A 24,924-nucleotide genomic window follows, 5' to 3' on the forward strand; every position below is an offset into this window, starting at 1 on the left:
GGCTCTGAGCTGTCAGCACAGAGCCAGATGTGGGGCTTGAACTCATGAACCATGAGATCATGACCTGAGCCAAACTCCGGATGCTTAACCGACTGAGCCACCCAGGCGCCCTGGTTGGTGTTTTTTTCTTGTTGTTGTTGCTGTATCTCTAATGCTTAGAACATAGTTTGACATTTGGAAGTCTCTGAGAACTATCTAACTAGATTAATGAAATGAAGAATGGCAAGTTCTTTCTTGCCTGGAAATACAGAGGTATTGAATGGTATATGCTTTCCTTCCCTCATTACTCAGTTTCCTTCCCTTCTTAGCTTACATTTGCTACTTATTTCTTAAACCTGATATTTCTTGGAAGTGGCATGAGGAGGGACCACATTCCAGTGGCAGTCTGCAGGGCTAGTTCTTAGACTGGAAGTGTACCTCATATTACATAACACTGCATTTCTCTAGTGGCAAATCCACTCCAGTCTCTTTTCTGTGTCTTGAGCATATCATTGGCATTCTTAGCTCATGTTAGAACTTGCCTGTTTGAGAAGACAAAATTGAGATTTTGGATTCCGTATTTTGAAAGTCCATGACAAATACCCAAATAAATCCTTCCAAAACTGAGCTTCCAATCCTCCTTAGTTTTGGACATCAAATCTAAAACATCTTTTAAACTTCCAAGGGGGGTTTATGTGCCAATGCCCGTGAGGAATGAAAAAAAAAGTGGTCTGTTAAAAGAGTCTTCATAATGAAAGCCTATAAGTGGAAATTTGAGGTTGAATCAGATGTAAAAAGTATTTCTCAGTTACTCCCTCAGTCACTTACCCATTCATTTATTCACTCAGTATCCATGTGACATGGTCTCTTCATGGAGTAACTGTCAAACAAACACAATTAGCAACCAAAAATAAACTTAAAAATGATCTTTACTTTTGATTAGAGAAGTGGACCCAGAAGATCCATGAATCACCCCCATCCACCACCTTCCCTCTCTTGCTCCTGGGGAAAGGACCACACACCTGGAAAATGAATTCTTCTTTCTCTCACATTGAGATTTCTTGGTAAACAAAATTCCCCACTTCATTATATGATATAATGACAAAGAGAGACAGTGAACCAATATTTGCAAGTAGCTCAGAACTCCTATGGAGATATGAAGAAAGTTATGCTCATTACCACCTAGGGCTATTTTTTTTAAAGTACTGCTATCTATACCCATCCTAGATAGTAAGATTTAATTAATCCATGGTAGGCCTGGTAATAAATAGTTTTTAGAAGCACCCCCAGGTAGTTCTAATGCATAGCTAAGGTTAAGAATGGATGGTCTAAATAAAAACTATAGCCTAGTTTATTTGTTAGGCCAGCAAAGAGCAGTGATTTTTTTTTAATATTTATTTTTATTTTGGAGGGGGGAGGGCACCACAAGTGGGGGAGGGGTTGAGGGATGGAAACAGAGGATCTGAAGCAGGCGCTGCACTGACAGCCCCAATGTAGGGCTTGAACTCCCAAAACATGAGATCATGACCTGAGCCGAAGTCAGACACTCAACCGACTAAGCCACGCAGGCGCCCTCGAAGTGCAGTGATTTTAAGGTGAGATTGAAGCAGTAATGAACTAGATGAAGTGAGAAGTAGAAAGGTGTGAGGGAGAATTCTAGGCAAGGGGAATAGCCATGAAAAAACATGCTAGTATGAAAGTCCTGGATTTAGAAAGCCAAGAGCAGCCTCAGCAGCCATTTTAAACTGTTCTTCAGGGTGGAGGAATTATGCCCAAAAGAAGAACACTTACTTCCTGATTTCCCACAAAGTCATAAAAGAAATGACCTAAAGAAAACCCACCATCATATGGAGCTGACACTGCCTTGGGACTGATTGGGTATGTGAATAACAAAAGGAATAGGTCTTTTCACTTTCCTGAGTAAATACAGATTAAGTTTGCAATTTTTGCACACGTAACTGCTATACACGGGATTAACGCCTCGGGATCATACCTCAGGACCCCTCAAAAGGAGTGCTAATGAATATAATTCCACATTGACTTTATGGGTTTTCAGAGACAAAGCTAAGACCCTCTGGGGACAGGATACTGGAACTATCCCATTAAAAATGTGTTCATGCTGAATAGTTATCCTATTCGGTGAGGAAAAAAAGATAGAAAATGTCATTTTAACAAAGAAAATGCAGGATTTGATTCTTATATTACCAGAAGCTAAAGGGAAGAATGACCTTTTATTATACTTTTCCCCATCTGAGGAACAGGGGTCATATCTCAGTAATCATTTTAACTCTCACAGCCTCTGAACATTTTTTTGTTTATCTTCATTTTTTTGTCCTTGTCTTCCAATTGCTAATGGTTTGGGAGAATTAATGGACCAGGGGATAATCAGGTTTTGTTTCTGAACATAAAGACTTTATGGTCTTGCCAAAGGATTTTTTTTTCTACACTATATATTTATTCCCCTCTTTTGCTGATGACAAAGAAGATGCTTGCAGGAAATATTTGTCTTCTCATTTGCCTTATGCTAGTCATGAGAGAAATAGAAATTAGAATGACCTTAAATCCTTGCACCATATTGCGTCTTTACTTCAACGACTCATGGTGTCAGGGGACAGGGGAGAGGGAGAGGAAAGTTGTTAAAATAATGTGAACGTGGAGTAGACTTTCCAATGTAAACATCTTTTGAATTTCTTCTTCACTCTGAGATGAATTATTTGAAACAAATCACTCTTAAAGGAATTTTTTTTTTTAGTTCTATTAGGCCAAAGATAAGAGACTTATTTTCAACTTGAAGCAGAAATTTTGGATCATAAACAAACCTTAAAAGTGTTTAGTTCTCTTCAGAACATTTGACACCACCTCTTTGAATTTAATATATAGTCAGTACTATATATTGAATTATATATATATATTCAATACTATATATTGAATACTATATTGAATATATATTCAATACTATATATATTCAATACTATATATTGAATATATATGATTTGAATATATATTCAATACTATAGTATATTCAATGTATATTGAATATATATAATATTATTGGATATATATATTCAACTCATATAATCAATATATTTTAAAGAAGCTCACCTTTGTATATACTTATATACAAGCATTAACTTCTAATTAGTTGCCTTGAGGAAGAAATGGGATATTGATGGAGCCGTTTTCACTGGAAAATATTTGCAAAGTAACTTCACATTGGAAGTAGTAGAAAGAGAAAGTAATTTTCTTTTATTCTGTAAAAATTTGGGTACCTGTTATGAAACAGATACAGGGCTAGAGACTGAAAATATGGATAAGATATGATACCTGGCCTTGAAGAGCTTTTATCTGAACTGGCCCTTGGATCATGGCTAGGAGCTAGCCAGAACGAGGGAAGAAAGGGTGTTCCAGATGAGGGAAGCATCATTTTCAATGACACAAAAATGTGAAAAGCTCTAGAAAGATCCAAGAGTCGGGAGATGTTCAGAGTAATTGGAACATTTGATTCATGTAGGAAAGGATAGAAGTCAAGTCTAAGATAATGAATTGGGAAGTAGCAGAGTGTAGTGGTTGACAGCACAGAGTCTGGCCTGAGGTCAACCCCTGCCTCTTCATTGAGTAGCCACTTACTCTCTGCACCATGTTTTCGTCATCTGTAAAATAAGGAGGATAATAATAACTCATGGGTTCTGAGGATACTGCCTGGCATGATTTGCCAAATTAAGGCAACAATTTATCCTGAGATGACGAGGACTAATGCTAAAATGATGTCAGTGTGAAGGAAAGGAAAGGCCAGTTGCAAGAGATGTTTCTCAGATGTATTTGAAAGACCTGTCAAATGATTGGATTGGGGTGAGTGGGGAATAGAAGAGGAAGGAAGAGGTCAAGAATGGCAATCATGCTTTTAACTTGAGAAACCCTAGATGGTAGGGTTTGTGATCAAGAACAGAATTGGGGTGCCTGGTGGCTCAGTCGGTTAAGCATCTAACTCAGATATGGCTCAGGCCATGATTTCACAGTTCATGGGTTTAGTCCCCGCATTGGGCTCTGCATTGATACTGTGGAGTCTGCTTGGGATCCTCTCCCCCTCTCTCTGCCCCTCCCCTGTTAGCTCTCTCTCTCTCTTAAAAGTAAATAAAAACATTAAAAAAAACCTTTTTTTTAAATATCAGAATATAGGAGGTGAAGAAGATCTATTTTTGTCATATTATGTTTAAGCTTCCCACATAACAACCAGGCAGAGGCCTCTGTTAGGAAATTAGTAAAAAGAGTATGGAATTTGGGAAATAATAAAAATAATGGATTTGACAGTTGTCAGTATAGAAATGGTCACTGAAGTCAAAAAGGAACTTTAAAATGAGACTATGTGGAGCAGGTTTTCTCAACTTTGGTGTTATTAACTTTTGGGATGGATAATTCTTTGTAATATTGGGGGTTGGGAGCTATCTTGTATGTTCTAGGGTATTGAGCAACACCCCTGGCCTCCACCCACTAGATGCCAATGGCTCTTTCCCCCTTTGTCAACAAACAAGGATGTCTCCAGATATCACCAAAAGCTATTCCCCATTCCCAGGGTAGGGAAGGTGGTAGAGACTGGTCCCTTGTTGAGAACCTCAGGAGTAGAGTAATGATGATGGAGGAGGAAACTTCGGCAAATTATATACATGCTGAGCCCAAGTTTCTGAATACATTAATTGCAAAAAATTATAACACTGGCACAGATATTGTTGTAAGAAGCATTCTAAAGCAGTCAAGTGCTGAGCAAATGATACTTATTCTGATTAGCCAAAGTTTAAAAATCCATGTGTGTTATAGGTGAAATTGTGGGATTTTTGAGAGCCCTTCTTGTTAGAAGAGTGATTTTGATCACTACAAAGGATATTTATCCATCTTCACTAGAGTCAGCAATTATTCTTCACACACAAATGCTCGATTTCAGATGGCAAAGCCAAGATCCCAAATCCTAGACTGCTTTTACTCAAGGCTGCACTGGCTGTTCAACTGGATGAAGTATTTCAATTCCCTCTTGTTTTCTCAGTTTCTCAATTTCTCTGCTCTTCCTCTATCCCCAAAAGGAGAAACTGATGCTAATGTCAGACAACATGTTTGTGACTGTTCATGAATCTTGGTTGTCACAGTTGCTGAACATGGGATTTGTGATAATATATCTTGGTGTTACTAGGAAACATTTTTAAAGAGGCAAACAAAAACAAAATCAGACCCTGGGTCCTGGTTTTCAACAGCAATAAATAATTCTCTGTATACTCTTTCACACTAGGCCCTTTTCCACATATAGTGGAGCTATATCTCAAAGGAAGTGCCTGAACACCAAATGACTCCTGTAAATCAAGGAACTAGCTGTAGAAAATGGCATAATCTCTGTCTAGAAACTATTCCTTATAGCCTCTTGCCTTGGGGAGTAATCATTCATGAAACTTCTCATTGTAAATGTTTCCCATCTTGGATGTACCTGAGAGTAGTTGGTCTTTCTGAAGTGTGTTTTTTTGTTTGTCTCTATTATTCTCTCCCCACTCCCCAACGAAATAATCTCAAGAAGCAAAGATTTACTGCCTGGAACTGAGAGTCACTGTTCACTCAGCCAACAAAATTTGGTCTCTAGCTAAAGTCAAAGACAACTGTCTGTGAGTGCCTCAACCTGCTGAACCTGCAAAGGCCCCACCTCCCACACCACTGGCCATCGCATGGAAAATTCCTGGGCACAGAAGGGTCAGCCCACGGACAAGAAATCAGCCAGCCATGCTCCTCTGGGCACAAGGACTTTGGCATCTGGCCAACCACTGTCATTAAAAGTGGGGGCTTTTGTGTTCGTTTTTCTTAAGTTCATGTTTCGGGCAGCTTTTTATTATGATGTGATTTTTTTTTTCCCCCAAGGCCAGGCCTCCACCCTCACATCTTTGGTGGAATGTGTTAATAATTTGCTCTAGGAAGATGAAAGCCTCTTTGATACAAGTAGAATAAATACATGGAACACTGCTCAAAGGTCTAATTTCCACAATAGGAGCCCAGTTTGGGGACTGAGAGTTGGATGCAGAGAATGGTCTCATTTCTGAGTCACTCCTGGTTTCTCCTGCAGTGTCCGTCCTTTGCCTCTGCAGCTCTTTCCTGACTTGTCCAGCTTAGGACAATGCCCACATGTACTCTGGGACTCTCCAGACAGTTGGCAACCGACAAAGGCAATCACTAACTGTTGTGCTAAGTCCCTACACAAGTCCTGAAACAGATTGTAAAGGCAGTTTCCTTCTGGATGGAGTAACTTTGTGTGAGCCAAGGATCTTTCTAAGTGCTAAATTAAGACTTGCTTCATGAAATCATAACATAATAGAGTAGAAAAAACCTCACTGGGTCTAACCTCTTCATTTGATAGATAAGGATGACTTGTCTAAAATCACACAGATATTCCACATCCCAGTGTAGATTGTCCTCAAGACCTGTGCTGTTATATTTCCATGATTCCCAAAGGCTGGAAAAGGTCAAAACAGACAAACAAAAATACTTTTCAGGATTTCTCCAACTGCCTCTTTCTGTGCCCATCCTCATTTTGAGGTGCTTCTCTCCACCAAACTCTAGGCACCACCTCAGAAGCCCGTGAGCTCTCTAGAGTCTCACTCAGTTGCTTGGTCTCAGTGGTCTGTCATGCTGGGACATCTTACCCACAGTTCTCCAAAGCCTTCAACCTACATTATCAAGGACCTGCTTTCTGAAGCCAAAGGAATTATCAACCAGGCATTCTAGCAGACAGTGGGTAAATGTATTACCTTTTTATGTCTCAGACATAAAAAAAATTCCTCTCCATTCATAGAAATTCATATGAAAGTCCTGAAGCTGGCCTGGAGCATGGCTGTGATTAGTATTTCTTGGTGACCTTGGTATTTGAGGCCCTTTCAAGTTTTGTTTTGGTATTTATTCATTGGTAGGTTTGAGTACTTCAGAGGAGTTGGTTACGGGGCAACTCATGGTCTGGTGGAGAGTCCCAGTTAAGGTATCCAAAGGCCAAATTCAGGGAAATGCTCGCAACTATGTTTGACCTTATGAAGCTACGTAACCTCCCTGTGCTCTGCCTTCCCAACTATAAAACCTGCTAAAACCTGCTCTAAATAGTTTCTCAGGATTGATGTGAATGTAATTAAACAATATATAGTAAAGTAGTTCTTTAAGTAAGTGGATGGAAAAGAGTTTTATTATTTATGGTAGTATATTTTTCACCAATTAATCTTATGGATTTATAAACAATGGATAAATAATCCTACTTACACGTGGCTATTTCACTAATGACAGACTCCTACTGTAAGCTTCACTCCATGCAGCATGCATTCATGTGTTTTTCTACATTATTATGATGAATTTTCTATGTAAATGTTTGCAAGATTTTTTTTTGAGGCACCCAAATATCCACTTTTTAGCCACTTTGATCCAAAGATTATTCCATTCTTTTTTTCTAAAGCTTCAAACATGACAGTAATCCTCTTTTCATCCAAAATTTCTGGCTTTGATCTTCATTATCTTAATACTCAAAATACATAGTTTTTTGGTTTTTTTGTTTTTGTTTTTGTTTTATCATCAAAGTCATAAGATGTGTTTTGGCCCAGACACCTCAAGAGATTGAGTTCACTTCTTCAGTTTCTCTGTCAGATTTTTCCTTTGTAGAAATTTCCCTGAGTATCCTAAGGTCACATTCCTCAGACATGTCCTCCTCCTCAGCTGCTATCCTCCTTATCCCTCTCTCACTATGCTGTACACATAGTCCTTTCTAGAACACACAGTTCAAGGATTATTTGAGAAAAATCCCACTTAGTGGCCAATTGTTTAATTCCTTATGGCTTCATTTCATCTCAAAGATAGCATTTAATTTGTGTTTTTAAATTGATACCCTTTTCAAAGTTGAAATGTCCCTGAGAAAAATTAGCAGTACTTTTAATCCCCTGGGAATTAGTGGCATCTTGCCCCTTAACACTTGACAGCCATTACAGTTTGAAATTTCTGCCTGAAGCTTCTTACCGAAATCAGCTCCTTGGCCATTTATGTTCAACAAAATATTAATACTTCTTATTCTGTCCCCAAATCATAACCTTGCTTCATGTGCTTTGAGAGTAAACTTCCTTCCTTCCTCAGTTTACACCCATGGAGAAATGACCCAAAACATGCTGCTCTTCAGAGCCTCAGAAACTTAGTGTGCCAAGATGCCAAATAGGGCAGGAAGAACAAAAGTAAGTCACCAAAAGGGCACCAGAAAGAGTGTTAGGTAGCTTCTCTTAACCCAACTGTGGAGTTTCCTTTCAATTAGTAGGAGAACCAGTCATTTTTATGTGTGTTCCACCTCTACCTACAGCTGTCTCCTCCAAGCTGCTAAGCAAAATGTGCCTGATTTCTAAATCCAACTTGGTGAACCTCAAGGTACAAATTAGTTTGTGATTAGCGATCTCCCACAGAAACAGAGAAATCCCACTGACCTCCAAAGAGGTTGTGTGAATTCTTTCTTGCTTTGTAGCTTGCTTAAAAGAGACAAAGAATTCTGTAAAATGTTAACAAGGTCTAGCCTTGAGGATTTACAACTGTTTACCCAGCACTGTTGCTCCCACTGCTACTATGTCTTGTCACTTGCCCAAGTCCTGCCCTTGTCTCATCCTCCCCTGACCTGATTCAATATGAGAATGCCAATATGATGACCCTAATAATAGTTCCTTTGTGTTTATATCATTGATTTTCACCCAGATATCCTTCAGCACGTAAACTCACAAAGCCAGGAGCCCAGTGACATCTGCATCATCCTGCTGTGCTTCTGGAACATGGAACATAGTCTTGTTAATTCATACAAGGCTGATGACAGAACACATTTTCCATGTGTGGCATTTCAGGAGTTAAGTGATTAGTCTGAGACCAGAGAAGGAATACACTGTGGCAGAATTCACCCTGTTTCACAATAGGCTCTGTCTGTGGAGTTATCTTCAGAAGTCACCCTCTGTTAAGCACCAGATAAATTGTGTTGATACTCATTATTAATTGGTAACTGGCTGGGACTTTCCACTACGAGAAAGTGGCAAAACAATAAGCATTCTTTTGACCTGTACTTTTTTTCTGAATCAAATTAACTCTGGGGCCAACCCTTCAAGGCAGTCAGGTGCCTTCATTTGTTCAATACGAATTTATTTTTTTTTAAGTTTATTTATTTATTTATTTATTTTTCCTTTTTTATGAATATAATTTAGTATCAAATTGGCTTACATACAACACCCAGTGCTCATTCCAACAAGTGCCCTCCTCAATGACCATCACCCATTTTCCCCTCTCCACCTCCCCCATCCACCCTCAGTTTGTTCTCTGTATTTAAGAGTCTCTTGTGGTTTGCCTCCCTCCCTCTCTATTTATTTATTTTGAGAGAGAGAGAGACAGAGAGACAGAGAGAGACAGAGAGAGACAGAGAGAAGACACAAGTGACAAAGGGGCAGAGAAAAAGGAAGAGAGAGAATCCCAAGAGAGAGAATCTCTGACAGCACAGAACCTGATGTGGGGCTCTATTGCACAACACCACAGAGGGCCCCAGGAGACTCAGGCTTTTCACACAGAAATAGAGGCACAAAACCTTAGGGCCCCTACTGCCTGAACACTCTATCCTGCACACTGGTTTAGTCTGCAGCTGGAAATTTAGTTTCTTCCTGGGATCGTATGAAAGTGGGAACCAGCCTTCTTTGCCATCAGTGTTCCCTCTACCTATTCAAATAACTCCTAGGCCATGAAGGTCTTTTTAACCGGCTCTTCTTTGGCCACCATACCCTATGAGAAGCAAGATTCTAACATGTGGTCACTGCATCCTATAACCTTTCCACCATAAAACAGCAAATCTTGGCCTTATTGTCCTGAAAGAGTGATTCTTTGCTTCCCTGTGGGAAGAACCAATAGGGTCTCCAAATCTTGATTTCTTAAAGAAAGATTAAAATTTTTTTTTCTTGAAAATCTGTTCTCAAGACAATAGCCTTAAAAATAGGTCCTATTTTGAACACCAGGATTTGACTATTTTCTAGGTTTTTACAATTGAAAAAGCCTACTTTTTAAAATCCAACCTTTCCTGGGGCGCCTGGGTGGCTCAGTCAGTTGAGCGTCCGACTTCAGCTCAGGTCACGATCTCGCGGTACGTGAGTTCGAGCCCCGCGTCGGGCTCTGGGCTGATGGCTCAGAGCCTGGAGCCTGCTTCTGATTCTGTGTCTCCCTCTCTCTCTGCCCCTCCCCTGTTCATGCTCTGTCTCTCTCTGTCTCAAAAATAAATAAACGTTAAAAAATAAATAAATAAATAAATAAATAAATAAATAAAATAAAATAAAATCCAACCCTTCCCATTTCCCCATTCCTCCATTTTGACCCACATACAAAGATATCCCCAGTGTTTGAGCATGCCTGTGGTCAAAGAGAGAAAGTAAAGAAGTCCACAAGCAAGAAAAGGCCAAAAGCACATTCATATTTTCCAAAGTTTTAAATGACATAAGGAAGGAAAGTTAACAATACTTCTTAAACTAATCCCGCCCCAGTGAATTTTTAGAGACATGGAAACTTTGTCCACATAGTCATCCAAAACGCCTAAGTGTTTGTTTTCTGTAACATGAAAGCTACATAGGAAATTATGCAAACCATTTGGAAAAAACATGTTCCTTCTGCAGAATGGGCTCTTTCCTTTCCAGATCTAACTTTTGCTTTTGGGCAACTTGTTTATGTTCCCAAATATCTTCAGTTATCAGGAGCACAATAGCCATCAAGACTTATTTTTAGAAAGAACACCACCACCCTATATTCTGAGACCCTTTTCACTCTGCTTTACCAAGAGATCTTATCTATTTTATATCTCATCTGTTCATGGACTACACAAGCACCTGATTCACAGCCCTTCAGCAATTACTGGTCTAGTGATGATCACAATCTATAGAAAATTTTAATGAATCATGTGTAAAATTCAATTTAGACTAACCAACTGCCATGGACTGAATTGTGTTCCCCACAAAATTCATATGTTGAAGCCCTAATTCCTAATGTGACTGTAATTGGAGCTAGAACGTTTAGGAGGTGATTAAGGTTAAATAAGGTCATGAGGGTCAGGTCCTAACCTGTTAGGATTGGTAGCTTTATAAGGCTCTCTTCCTCTCTTTCACATGCACCAAGGAAAGGCCTGGGAGAACATGGTGAGAAGGTGGCCATCTACAAGCCAGGAAGAAAACCTGCACCAGAAGCCAAACCCTGCTGGAACCTTGATTTTGAACCTTCCAGCCTCTGTGAGTAAATAAATTTCTGTTGCTTACGCCATCTAGCCTGTGGTATTTTGTGGCAGCCAAACGGACTAATACACCAATCAACATACAGGGTAAGAAAGTTTTACTCAGCATCATCTTCAAAATAGTCTTGAATACCAATTAGAGTTGCACGTGTATGTGTAGAGAAGATATTTTATTTTGTTCTGGAGTATGCTCCAGGATTTGTGAGCATGTTTACTGAGAGTACATTTTCAGTGATTTCTGCATGTTTAATTTGACTGATTGGCAGAACACAGTGGTTTCTTGAACAGAGCTGGGGAATACATACTAGCCTAGTATAAAGTGTTGCACACAGCTTTTGTGCAAATGATGTCTATGAAATTTAGATAGTTTGGATTAAAACATAAGAAATACTGTGGGTTACCCTTACATAGGATCTTGACAGTAGAGAGACTCATTTATTTTAGAAAGAAAGAGATAGGGGCGCCTGGGTGGCTCAGTCGGTTGGGCGTCTGACTTCGGCTCAGGTCATGATCTCACGGTCTGTGAGTTCGAGCCCTGCATCGGGCTCTGGGCTGACAGCTCAGAGCCTGGAGCCTGTTTCGGATTCTGTGTCTCCCTCTCTCTGACCCTCCCCCATTCATGCTCTGTCTCTCTCTGTCTCAAAAATAAATAAACGTTAAAAAAAATTAAAAAAAAAATAAATAAAAATAAAAAAATAAAAAGAAAAAGAAAGAGATAACAGTTGGGACAATTAGAAAGGGAGTTTCCCCTTCCTTGTTTTTAGTTTTAAAAAAGCATATATATGTTGTACATTTAGTGTAAATTAATACCTTTACTTTAACTGCTTTACTTCTAGTAAACCTCATAACAACCTGAGGAGGCAGATATTCTGCTGCCTGTGCCACTATCTAATCGCATGATCGGGCAAGTCCTTTCAGGTTCCACACCTGGAAAATGAGGACAATATTAATACCGTTATCTAGGGCTGTGAAGATTACACGAGATAGTATGTGTAAAGTCCATAGAACAATATCTGGTATGGAGTAAGAAGCTCAATCAATGATAGACTTGTTAGCATTACCATTACTATTATTTTTCTTATAATAGTGATTTTATAGATCTGAAAGCTAAGTCTCAGAGCTGTCAAGGATCCTGCCTGAGACATAGCTAGTAATAAGTGACAAAGCCAGATCCATCTGATGTCAAAGTCTCTGCTCTACATTGCCCACCCACCACATTACCCTATCTCCAGCCATCTAGACATGGGCACCATGCTCTTACAAACACAGAGCTGAATACTCAGTTGACTAGAATGCCTGTCTTATTCAGGAGAGGAGTACTTGCTTATTGGAAAAGAGCTTGAGCTTTCTTTTCAGGGGTCAGGAGCTTGGGTCACTGCCTCAGACCAGAAGTGCGGAGCTGCCTTAATCTTACTCTGTCTTGATTACATCCTCCTTTCTCCTCACCCCACCTCCTGGATGCTGATAAAGCAAAGAAATAGCAACAAATGGAAAGCCTAAATAAACATTTCTTTACAGATCATACGAGAGGGGATTTTTCTTTTCCATTAAATATTTGATAACAACATCTTAGACAAGCTTTTTGATGTTACTTTCCCATATTTTGGACTGGATGAAAGTGTATGACTCATAGAAATGACCATGGGAGGAAAACCAAATGAGTCACCTTGCCCAGCCCATCTGGATCTTCCCTCCGCTGTGCCCCTGGGAACACCATCCCTGAGGACCAACCCAGCCTGCATTCCTTGTGCAGCAGTGGGGGCTGCATAGGACAGGGGTTCCTTCAGGAGACACTGGAATCTCAGAAAAAAAAAGTGAGTCAGGGAAAGTGAAACATCAGAGCCTGAAGGAGTTATCCTGAAGCTTTTCCAAAAAACATTTACTGCTATCAGCTCAAAGGTTTCTTGTCCACATTTCATCACTTCTAACTCCCAGGTACACCCCCATGGCAGAACACTGTCTCCACAGTGCTGTGCACACTTCAAAGAGTTGCCGTCCATGGTACCCTCCTCCCCTTCCAAGCAAGCTTGAGGCACTTAGATTTGTGTATCTTTCCAACAGATAAATCTCTGTTCCCTTCACTGTTTTTATTGCTCTGTTGGAATCTATCCAGTATGTATCCTTCTGGTACCAAAGTGCCCTGGTTAAGCCCACGCTCTGGCCTTGGTTTCTGGGAGTTGGAGGGAGAATTGCTACATCCTTCAGCCCACTTTGCCTCAGGTCTTTTGAAACTTCCTCCTTTTAGTCATCTAGTCAGTGAACCACATTTAAAACCTAAGCTGCTGTCCATTTCTGTGCAACCTGAGTTCTCTCTTGGTATGCTGTTTCTCTATATTCACTCTTCGGTGTTCTCATTTCAGACTTTGGTGCCTGGGGGCCTTGAACTTGAATGCCTACAGCCTTAATTATTTAGCTTATGGACTTTGGGCAAGTTGATCAATCTGTCTGAGCCTCAGTTTCCTCATCTGGGGCAAGAGGATAATAATTACTATTTCCTAGCATTGGGTGAAGATTTATAGCTGAGTGAGTTGGAATCATGCTGGTTGCCTTCAGTGGGCCTCTTGCAGCCCACATCATCCAATAACCTCTTTTTGTCCAGTGACAGTTCCCCTTGATGGTCATTCAAGGTGACTTTTTAAAAATTTTCCATTCATATTTTCTCTCAAAGGAGATTTTTTTTTTTTTTCTGTCTTCACCAGAATTTGTAATTCTGCTATTTCTTTATTCTCTGATACCAGGGGCTGACTTAAGTCTAAAATTGCAGTAGTATCTTATTACCCTTATCCAAATCATTAATAAAAATTGAAAACAGTGTCAGTTTTTCCACTGGTGCTTTTACAAATTCATTGAAAACTTCTTGGGGCAGCTGGGTGGCTCTGTCGGTTGAGCGCCTGATTTCAGCTCAAGTCATGATCTCGTGATTTGTGGGTTCAAGCCCTGCATCAGGCTCTGTGCTGACAGCTCAGAGCCTGGAGCCTGCTTCGGATTCTGTGTCTTCTTCTCTCTCTGTCCCTCCCCTGCTCGTGCTCTGTGTCTCTCTGTCTCTCTCTCTCTCTCTCTCTTTCAAAAATAAATACACATTAAACAAAAAAAAAATTTTTAATTACTACTTCAAGGGTCACCTGAGTGTCTCAGTCGGTTAAACATCTGACTTCGGCTCAGGTCATGATCTCACGGTTTGTGGGTTCGAGCCCTGCATCGGGCTCTTTGCTGACAGCTCAGAGCCTAGACCTTTCTTTGGATTCTGTGCCCCTCCCCCACTTGTGCTCTATCTCTCTCAAAAATAAATTAACACTTAAAAAAATTAAAAAACAAAACAAAACTTCTCTCACACAGAATTCATATAACTTCTATATAAATCCAGACATGTGAACTGAAAAGCAATAGAAAGGCTGCCTTTACATGCATAAGCAAATTCACCAGGAACATTAAAATACCCTCAGGTGACTTTTAAAAATAACACTTTAATCTCTGCTCAGTTAAGAAAAAGGCAAACAAAAGAGATAAAGCTCTCAATATAATGTGGTGCTTTCATTTTGTGTTAATTGGCCTTAGGTATGTTTATATATATTTTTTCACCTGTCCAGGTTGTTAAGAGATAATTTCTTTGCAGATAATTTGTTTGATTTTAAGTTTGATAATCTATTTCCTTCTTTTTAGAATGACATACGGACTTCTAACACTCAACTCTTAGATATCTGTGCAGAGTTCTTCAAAGAAACAAAGCAGTTATAACTGTTGTTTAAAATGCACCCAAAAGCCTCCCCTTCAGTGTAGGTTAATATTCCAAATGTCAGTTGTGGAACAATTTCAAGTTAAACTAAAAGAGACACAAAGGGATCTATCTTTTATTTAAGGTGTATTTTTTTTTATAGCTACATCAAATCTACCCTACCTCACTCCTCTCCCCCAAATAGCCAATAATCAACAGCCATGAATTAGGTTGTATTTCTGTAAACTGTTCTGCTACCAACCTAAGGACCATTCTGTTGCTTGAGGCCTGCTTTTCTGTAAAGAGCTCTTAGTCCATAAAAAGGATTTTGAGATTATAAGCCCAGCAAGCATTAATCCTAGGCAGAAATAGGAAAGCAAAGTTTTCACATTCAACAGTGTTCCTGATAGATTATCATTCCTATTCAGAATGTGAATTATGACTAAACTAGTGATTAAGCTAAAAATAAAATATGTATCTCAATTCTTTCATAATTAGAGCATTACTTCTATTGAGAAAGGGAGTTTCAGAAAGAGTTGGCTAGTAGTTTTCACCATGATTAAAGCATAATCTAACAACTGCAGACCCAAATCAATCTATTCAAGTCTCTTGTTGTTATTAGCATATTAGTGACAAGATATAAAATATAGAAAAGATTAAGTCATTGAGACCCGAGAATGCAAGTGTAAGCTCCTTCAGAGGCCAGGCAGGTCACAGTGAGTGAAGCAGGCTCAAGGGTTAACTGGAGAGCTGGCCTCTGGATAAGGGGATAGCTGCTACTTCATTCCAGCCATTTAATATCAAGTGGAAAAGCAGGTCCAAAAGATCTGTTAGATCTTCTGAGTTTTGGAGAGAACCCAAAAATAATAGTTTTTTTTTTTTAATGTGAACTCTGCTCATATTCAAATTTTTAAAGTAATTTGAATTTTATTTATTTTTAAGAGACAGAGAGTGAGGGAGAGGGGGAGCAGAGAGAGAGGGAGACACAGAATATGAAGCAGGCTCCAGGCTCTGAGCTGTCAGCACAGAGTCTGACGCTAGGCTCAAACTCACAGACTGTGAGATCATGACCTGAGCTGAAGTCACACATCTAACAAACTGAGCCACTCAGGTGCCCCTAAAGTAATTTGAATTTTTAAAGCATTCACTACAAGCCCAAAGGAACCCCAACTGGGGGCAACATTAAGCTTCCCTGATGCTAATGTGTGATCTTTAATTTAAATTATATGGCAGCCACTAGCTGGATGATCGCCAAACTTATTTCCTCTTCTTTCTGAGCACACAGCTAAATTATATTTCTCAGTCTCCCTTACAGTTAGCCCAAAAGAATGTGGGTGGAAGCAATGGCCATCACTACCAGGCTCTACCCTCCACTCCCTCCCTCTTCTCTCTTCTCTGCCAGCCCAATGCAGAGAATCCAGAAGGGCCTCATGGTCCTGGAAGATGGCATAACCTCCACATGTGAGAAGCCTAAATGCCCTCTTGGAGGAGACCCTCCCTCACTGCTCCTCCACCTCCAAGAGACTTGCATTATACTGTGAAAGCAAGAAATAAACCTTTTTAAAAGCCCTTGAGATATTGGGGTTTTTACAACATTTAGCTGATCTTGATCATATAGTTTAAGAATTTCTCCATTGCACGTCAATAAGGGAGGTTCGTTAACCCAATTTGATCTTTAAGCCCTGAAACCTCAAAAATAATGAAACTATTTTTCATACTACATACTGAAGTAGTACATGAAGAAATAATGCTAATATTTTAAGTCCACTTTGTTTTTGTGAGATCACAAATGGGAGTATGTTTCCATAACTAAACTGTGTTCATGAAGAAGCTTTACTGCTAGAGATTATAAGCCTTCTTTCTGTATAAAATGATCTAAAGGTAAAGACAGGGGTGAGTTAGAGAGGACTACATTCCATAACCATATCCTCAAGTCCTTTTCTCCTTCAGGTTACCTTTCACAAATTTGGCTGACCTAAAATCCCATCACTTCTTGAATAGCCTGAATAGTTGTGTGTTGAGTAGAAATTAGAGTGCTTCCTCCCTCTTCCTCCTACTTTTAGTTTTTCTGTATCCACCTACATAACTCCTATTTTTAACATTCACCCCAGAGAGAAGTACTAATGCATTAGAATGTTTTAACTATTCCTATTTAAAATCATTTCTTCTTTTGAAAACTTGAATAATTTCTAAATCAGTAAGGAATGCACACATAGAAAATAGGGAAAATATGCAGAATGTGGTTTTATGACCCCTCTGCTTCATTCTCAGAATGAAGAATTCCATTCCCAACAGTGAACAAGTTCATTGGAACATAGGAAAAAAAATAGCAAAGTGGCCTTTGTAATAATGATAGACATTTTCAAGTGAATTAGTAAACTGGGTAAGCACATACATATTTAAATGAAATATTTGCAGAATCAGAAAGTAAAGTAGTGGTATAGTCTTGTGACTAGATTGGGCACCAAATGCGATATTAAGAGAGTAGCATAGAACAGTAATAATCTTTTTATAATCACCGTAAGTCAGACCTTTGGTAGACTATCACTTGCAGCTGTAGTTCATAGTGCAGAAGAAAATGCAGTACTTGGTGAAAACTTAGAGAAGAACCACAAATCTGGTTAAGAGAATGATAACAAGATCTACCTGGAGAAAGTAAACTTAAGCCACAATTTCTAAGTATATGAAGGGCTTTGCTTCCTTTCTTTGGAGAGAGGGAAAAACAAGAAAAGATGGACACAGAAGATACACAGATGGACAACAGACACATGAAAAGATGCTTGCCATAACTAATCATCAGGGAAATGCAAATCAAAACCACAGTGAGGTATCACCTCACACCTGTCAGAAGTGACCCAAGGATGACAAAGATCCAGAGACAAAGCATGGGACCAAACAGAAATTGAATATCTTGTACATAATTTTGGTACTATTAGATCGATAAACCAAGCTCTATAGGTTAGACACTTGTGGATTTCATTATTTCCTTGATTATTCTGCTTTTGGTTTTCATAGCCTTTAGAAGTCTTTTGCCAATTAGGGGTGCCTGGGTGGCTCAGTCAGTTAAGCATCTGACTTTGGCTCAGGTCATGATTTCACAGTTCATGAGTTCAAGCCCTGCATCGGGCTCTGTGCTGGCAGCCCAGAGCCTGAAGCCTGGAGCCTGTTTTAGATTCTGTGTCTCCCTCTCTGTCCCTCCCCCACTTTCACTCTCTCTCTCTGTTGCTCAAAAATAAATAAACATTAAAAAAATATGTTAGAAGTCTTTTGCCAATTAAAAATAAGAAGTTTCATCAGTTAACTGGCTTGTTTTGAGGTTAAGAGGTAGAGGATACTAGAAGATGCATGAGGTAAAAGGAACAAGAAAAAGAAGAGGATTTCGATTTTCCCCACACTTGAACTCAAGAAGGATAAGAGAAACAGTGGAATCATAAGTGGTTACAGCAGAAGTGGCCAAGGTGGAAGAATCCCAGGGAGTGGGAGACACTCAAGTCAGGGACTGCTTGATGCAGAAATCCTTCCATGAAAATCTTTCCCCTTGGAGTGGCACTCATATGTACCAACCTTGGAAGGAAGGCATCGAGTTCGTTTATTCATCAGAACTGAATAAAAGCTATGGAATGAAAATCTATCTCCTTTTCCTATACAAACCCATCAAAGAAATGGTTCCTCCCAAGCAGTGACTTCCTTAAAAGTCAGGATCAAGAAGGAAGAGGTTCAAGAAGGAAGGAAGAGGTTGGCATTTAGGAAAAATGCCAACTGGGTGGCAGAGCCCTAAGCAGTACAAATTAACTTTAAAATCAGGTGCTAACAGCCCTCCAACATTGTCACTTTTCAAGATTTTTAACTTAGGTCTTTTGAATATCCATGCAAATTTTAGAGTTAGCTTGTCAGTTTTTACATGCCAAAAATGTCTGTTGGATTTTAGCTGAGATTATGCTACATCTGTAGCTCAGGAGTGGGCAAACTTTTTCTCTAAGGGGTCAGATAGTAAAACCTTGGTTTGCGAGCATAATTCATTCTGGAAACATGCTTGTAATCCAAAGCACTTGTATACCAAAGTGAATTTCAAGAACCAGTGGCTCAGTTGTGATCATGTGACATTCGGCCTCATGTACGACTCATATTGCAAGACATCACTCATATCAAGTTAAAATTTATTAGAAATGTATGCTTGTCATGTGGAACACTTGCATAACGAGTTATTTGCAATCCAAGGTTTTACTGTATTTTAGATGGGTGGGGGTGGCACAAAGAGCCATGCAATAGATAAATGAAAATAGGTATGGCCACGTTCCATACCTGGCAGGTTCCAAAGCTGCCTGCTTTGACCCATGAACCATAGTTTGGCCCATGAGCCATAGTTTTTTGACCCTATAGTGGAGGAAAAACTTTTCCTTCTACTCTCCTGGATTCTGTATCTGTGGCACTGAAAAGTAAACTGACAAAAGATAGATTAACAACAGAAAAACAGCCAAGTTTATTAACATGAGTGGTGCATATACATATGGGAGAAACTCAGTGTTGAATAAATGGAAGGAGTGGTTAGAATGTGGATTTTAGACAGCATTTTAACAAAGGAAGATAAATTTGTAGAGAAGTGACAATAAAGGAAAAGGGGTTTAGGCTTTTAGGGGTCACAAACTGTGGGATGGTAAATATATAGAGAAGCTAATGGATGATGAGGTCTAGTTAGTGTGTTTTGTTTGTTATAGACTGTCAGTGCCATCTCACCTCAAAGGATAAGGAGGGCCCCCCTTCCTGGTAAGGAAATAGGAGGAGAACAACTCAACAGTAGGAATTTGTGTTTTGGTTTCATACAGATAGGGGGAGGGCAGAGAGCTTGTCCTGTGGCTTTTTCTTTTCTTTTTTATTTCTTTATTTTTGTATTACATAAAGATTTTGGTCTTTTTTTAATGTTTATTTATTTTTGAGAGAGAGAAAGGGGAGCCCAAGGGGGGCAGGGGCAGAGAGAAGAGGGGGACAGATGATCCCAAGCAGGCTCTGCCCTGACAACAAAGAGCCTGATGTAGGGCTCCAACCCACGAACCATGAAATCATGACCCATGTGGCTGCTTTTTCTTAACTGCCTTCAGCTCAAAATAATCCTTATTCCAAAGTGGCATATTTTGGAGTGGCATGCTCTGAACCTCTTTATTCTCTGTTATAGATCAATTGACGTTGAACAATGTTATGTTTTCCAGTCCATAAGCATAGTATATCTCTCCCAGTGAATTCTGCTATTTTAATTCAGCAATGTTTTGTTGCTTTCAGTGTACAAGTATTGTACATTCTTGTTAAATATATGCATACTTGATGAATTTTTTGTAAATGGATTCAAATTAACTTCATATCAGTGAAGTTTATTTCTGTAAAGTCTATTTTAGGGAATATGGGAATTTATAATTTATTCCTTATAGTCAAGAAGATTGCTACTGTTTTGCTTACTAAGTGATATTCAAATACAGAACTGGAATAAAACTCAAAATCAATATAAACTAATCTGCTCTTAAATTCACATTAAGTTTCCCTCTTTGACTTAATGCTTCCAAATAAAGGCTTTTTAGAAAAGCAACTCAGGAACAGAAAATATAGAATTAAGATTACAAAGAATCAGCTCTCCACAAATCACACTTAGTGAGGGTAAGAACTGCTACATGTTTTATTTTGAATGGCCACTTTAAAAAGAAAAAAAAAAAGATTTACCATTGTAATTATATTCTGCTCAGAACAGCCTTAAGATGAGTTGGTAGGATATGTATATGCCTCTAGGTGGCCATGAAATTAGGCCTGGGAATAAGGTGTTGCCACAAAAAATTCCTAAAGTAAAAAGCCATAAACAATGAAGAGTACTTGTCTTATGTGCATGGTACAGTGGTAAAGATCATGGGGTTTGCAATCAGAGAGCCCTGGTTTCAGTCCTGGCTCTGCTACTTTCACCCTCTGAGACGTTGGTCAAGTCATTTAAACTTCCAAGTTCCAACTTCCTCATACATGAAATGAAAACAATATTACTGCATACTGCATGAAGTTGTGGTGAGTATTGAATGAGATAATAATGTATGAAAAATTCTTACACAGTTCCAGGAATGTAGTAAATGATCAATATGAAATAGACACTATAATAATGTTCTTATTTATGAAGATGTTGAAATCGGTGTTGGTGATGATGATTGTATAAAGCTTATGTATATGACAAGTTTGTTCTGACTTAATCCACCAAAACCCTTAATACAAGCAAGAGAAATATCTGATAAACATCTTTAGATTTCAGTAGTCAGCTGGGGAGAGTTGGGGGTGTGGAGAGATGGAGAGATTGATGGTATAGAAACAAACAGTAATTCTTCCTCACTGGGAAGAATTACTGAGAAAGGAAGGCCTAGAAAAGAGCGATGAAGGCCAGTCCTGACACCCTTTTTGTTCCATAACAATAGGAAGAAACAGAATCTCTCTTAAGGGTCTTCGCTTCTGGTCTTTTGGATCCCAAATCCTCTATTCTCTGTTTTATGTCAAGGCCAAAAATGAATACTAATGGTTTTTTATTAAAAAAAAAAAAAAAAAAAAAGAGCTCTGTGGGCTTCTCATGAATTAGCATTCCCCCAGAGAGAAGCGGTTCACCTTCAGATAAAACCAACAATAAGCCATTTGTTGCTAACCAGTGTCCAATATACAAAGACTAGTGGTTAAACCTGGAAGAGTTTAGAGAAGACAATGCATTTTCAGTTAAGTCTTTACAGGAAAAAGCAGTGAACATGATCATGATTTATGTAGAGAAATTTAGCCACTTTTAGTATGAAAAATGGTCTGCCATGCAACATAAACAATCTTTTGCACAGCTACTTTTTAAATACATCCATTTATCTTTCATCATTTTTATTACTGCTGCGCCTTATTATAAACATTATGAGCAGGATCATTTACAAGGGATAAAAGAGTCAAGAAAGTAGCACTTACTCATGAGAGTGATGAAATGCTGATACAGTCGTGTGTGTGTGTGTGTGTGTGTGTGTGCAGATTTCCACATCTTTTTTGTCTGCCTTTGCATGTTCTAGGCTAAGGGATTTCCTTGTGTAGAATTTCTATCAGAAATGGTTTGCTGCTTTATTCAGCACTCTCAGAGTCCTCTCCTGAATCCAGTAGTATGCCAAGCACAGGGCCCAGCCTTGTACACATTTATTTATATTTTCTTTGATTTAATCACACTTTTCTTGCTATCCTCATGGTCACTGTCTTAGGTCAAATCTTCAAACATCTTACCTGTTTTTAGGACCCTCCAACTGGTCTTCTTACCTTATTTCCTGGCTGTTCTAATTTATACTCCATACATTCAATTATGTTCTCTTGAGCATCTTTCTAGGACTCTGGGGAAAACATCCTTTTAAAATCATTTAATCTCACATCATACTCAGGTTCAAGTCAACAAAAATCTGGAGAATGGCTATGAAAGTCTAGCTCTTTCCACACCTCCATCCCCAACTCAAAACCTAAAAAAAAAAATAGGTAACATTTTTGAAGTTTTGACCCAAGAGAGTGACCATGAGGATAGCGAGAAAAGGTTGATTATGAACAACATCTAAAGGGTAGCATCTGTAGGACCTGTGACCGAGTTGATTGGTCAGGGTTCAAGGGTGATGCCAAGTCACTCATTTGAGGAACTAGTTCAGTGGTGGTTGTGCAGCCACAGGCAACTGCTGATCTGCTTTCTTTCACAAAAGATGGGTTTTCACTTTGTAGATTTAATGTTTTCTTGATTGCCAATCATCCTAGAGCGTCCCTTCCTTGCTGATTTGCTCCCTGGTGTGTGCCCACACAAAATTTATTCTCCCCTCACCTACCCACTTCCCTACAATATCGAAATCTGCAGCTTCCCCAAGTCCTCTTGTCACTATTTGATGGGCAATGATACTAGTGAATTTCCTGATAGATTGCAAAATGTTGCATTAACAAAATATTAAATGAGCAATATTCTCAAGGGGGTTGGATGAGGTAATCCTCAAAGCCCCATTCTCAAAAATTCTCTGATTTGCTGCATTTCTGCTTAGTTCATGGACTCACAAATGAACTGTCATTTCTAATATGGATTTGCTAAAGACACAAGGATAGCCAGGACTAGTGAGATAAGACTAAATGAACACCCCAGTTACCATGATGGAGTTGTCCCCAAATCCATCTTTTGTTTGGCCTATGTGGAAAATAAACAAAAAACAAATTAATAAGCAAATGCTAGCAGAGTAAGTTCCACATAGTTATCATTTCCTGATTCCCAGAGCTACCCCATGGATTAAATTCAGTTGGTATCCCGAGGACTCCAGTGCTGCCTTACAAAAACAATGAGTCTGGTAAAGCAACATCCAGGCAGTCTGCTGAAGCCTGATTCCAGGAAATAGACACTTTGACAAAGTAACAAGCATGGATGCCCAAGGGAAAGAGAAACCCTGAAAGAGAGTTGTTTTAAGTAGCTGTTTAATGATTGAGCACCTTGAAATGCTTTCACTTGGTGGGGAGAAATTATACTACCTAGGGATGTGTGGGTGGCATTTAAAGTTGACAGACAGTAATGAGTTCTGGTTTAAAAAAAGAGGTATTTTATTGCTCTAGCAATTTTTACACCTCCTGAGACATCTCCACTGTATATTTACACTGTATTAAGAAAAAAGAACAAAGCAAAGAAGGAAGAAAGAAAGGAAGGCAGGAAGGCAGGAAGGCAAGAAGGAAGAGTGTTTCTACCTCGTTTCCAAAGACTCTTGTAACATTTTAAAAGCTAATATTAATTGATCTCTTAGAACTGCTCAGGCTTTGTGCTCGGGGCTTTACAAATATTAGCTTATTTAACCTTCACAATTATGTAAGAAGCATTATTTCCCCCTTCTTTTTTAATGTTTGTTTGTTTGTTTATTTATTTATTTTTGAGAAAGAGCAGGGAAGGGGCAGAAAGAGAGAGGGAGACAGAGGATCCGAAGCAGGCTGTGGGCTGACAGCAGAGAGCCCAATTTTTCGGGGCTTGAACCCACAAACCATGAAATCAGGACCTGAGCCAAAGTCAGACACTCAACTGATGGAGCCATGCAGGTGCCTCCATTTCCGCCTTCTTATAGCACTAAAACCAGAGAAATCCTATGCAAACAGGTACGAGTTAATTATTTTGCAAGAATGCAAAAAAATTGAAAGGAATCTCTATCCTTTTCACAAAGCTTCTCCAAGTTAAGTGAAGGAACATTATAGTGTATAAAAAGGCAGGGCTCCACTGAGTCCTCATTTCCACTGCTAATAGCTGCTTGAAGACCTTGAATAAGTCAATGACCTCTCTGGGCCTTCGTTCCTTCCTTATTGAAAGGATGGATAAACAGTCCCCACCCCAGCTGCACACTAGAATCACCTGAAGAACTTTGAAAAACTGCCAATGCCCCAACCCTGCCCCCACCCTAATTCCTGAGTAACTGAATATCAGAATATCTGGAGTTGGGGTAAAGTATGTGGCTTTATTGCAGGAAACAGAGCATATATGTCCCTACCTCTTTGGGAGGGCCAAAAGGCAAACAACACTTATAAGTATGTTAATATATTAATATACACTTATATTTCATGTATATATAACAGTTGTGGTAAGTGCTATCAAGGAAAAAGAGAAAGAGCAGTGTTAGAGTGAGTAATAAAGAGAACATGATCAAAAGTGAGGAGCAGGGGCTTGGGAAGACCTTACTGTGTGTCAGAGGGATAGGAAGTAGGAATTGGTCAGGCACAGGGCAGAGGCAAGAGCTTCCCAGGCTAAGGGAATATATCTTTCTTGGTTAGATATGTATCAAACTTGACTGTCTGTTTCCATAATATATGCATACATATACACACACATACAGATATATTCCCATATGTACATATAAAGTAACTTGTTTGAAGGCCTCCAAGCCAGCAAAGAAAGGTGCAAAGGACAGGACAAAGTGATAAGGGGAGCTGCTTGAGGTTG

At 39.2% G+C, this 24,924-nt stretch overlaps 1 protein-coding gene across 2 annotated transcripts in view; it reads left to right on the plus strand.

Moving 5' to 3' along the window:
• ANKRD55 (ankyrin repeat domain 55) overlaps positions 1-24,924 on the plus strand; it is a 196,493-nt gene that overhangs the window by 8,908 nt on the left and 162,661 nt on the right. For both annotated transcript variants that reach the window (XM_060635755.3, XM_078449750.2), the window contains exon 2: positions 11,140-11,249. The gene's annotated coding sequence lies outside the window, so the exon portion shown is untranslated. The remainder of the gene's footprint in view (positions 1-11,139; positions 11,250-24,924) is intronic.

Source organism: Panthera onca, chromosome A1, assembly GCF_046562875.1.
Source record: "Panthera onca isolate mPanOnc1 chromosome A1, mPanOnc1 haplotype 2, whole genome shotgun sequence".
Taxonomy (NCBI): Eukaryota; Metazoa; Chordata; class Mammalia; order Carnivora; family Felidae; genus Panthera; species Panthera onca.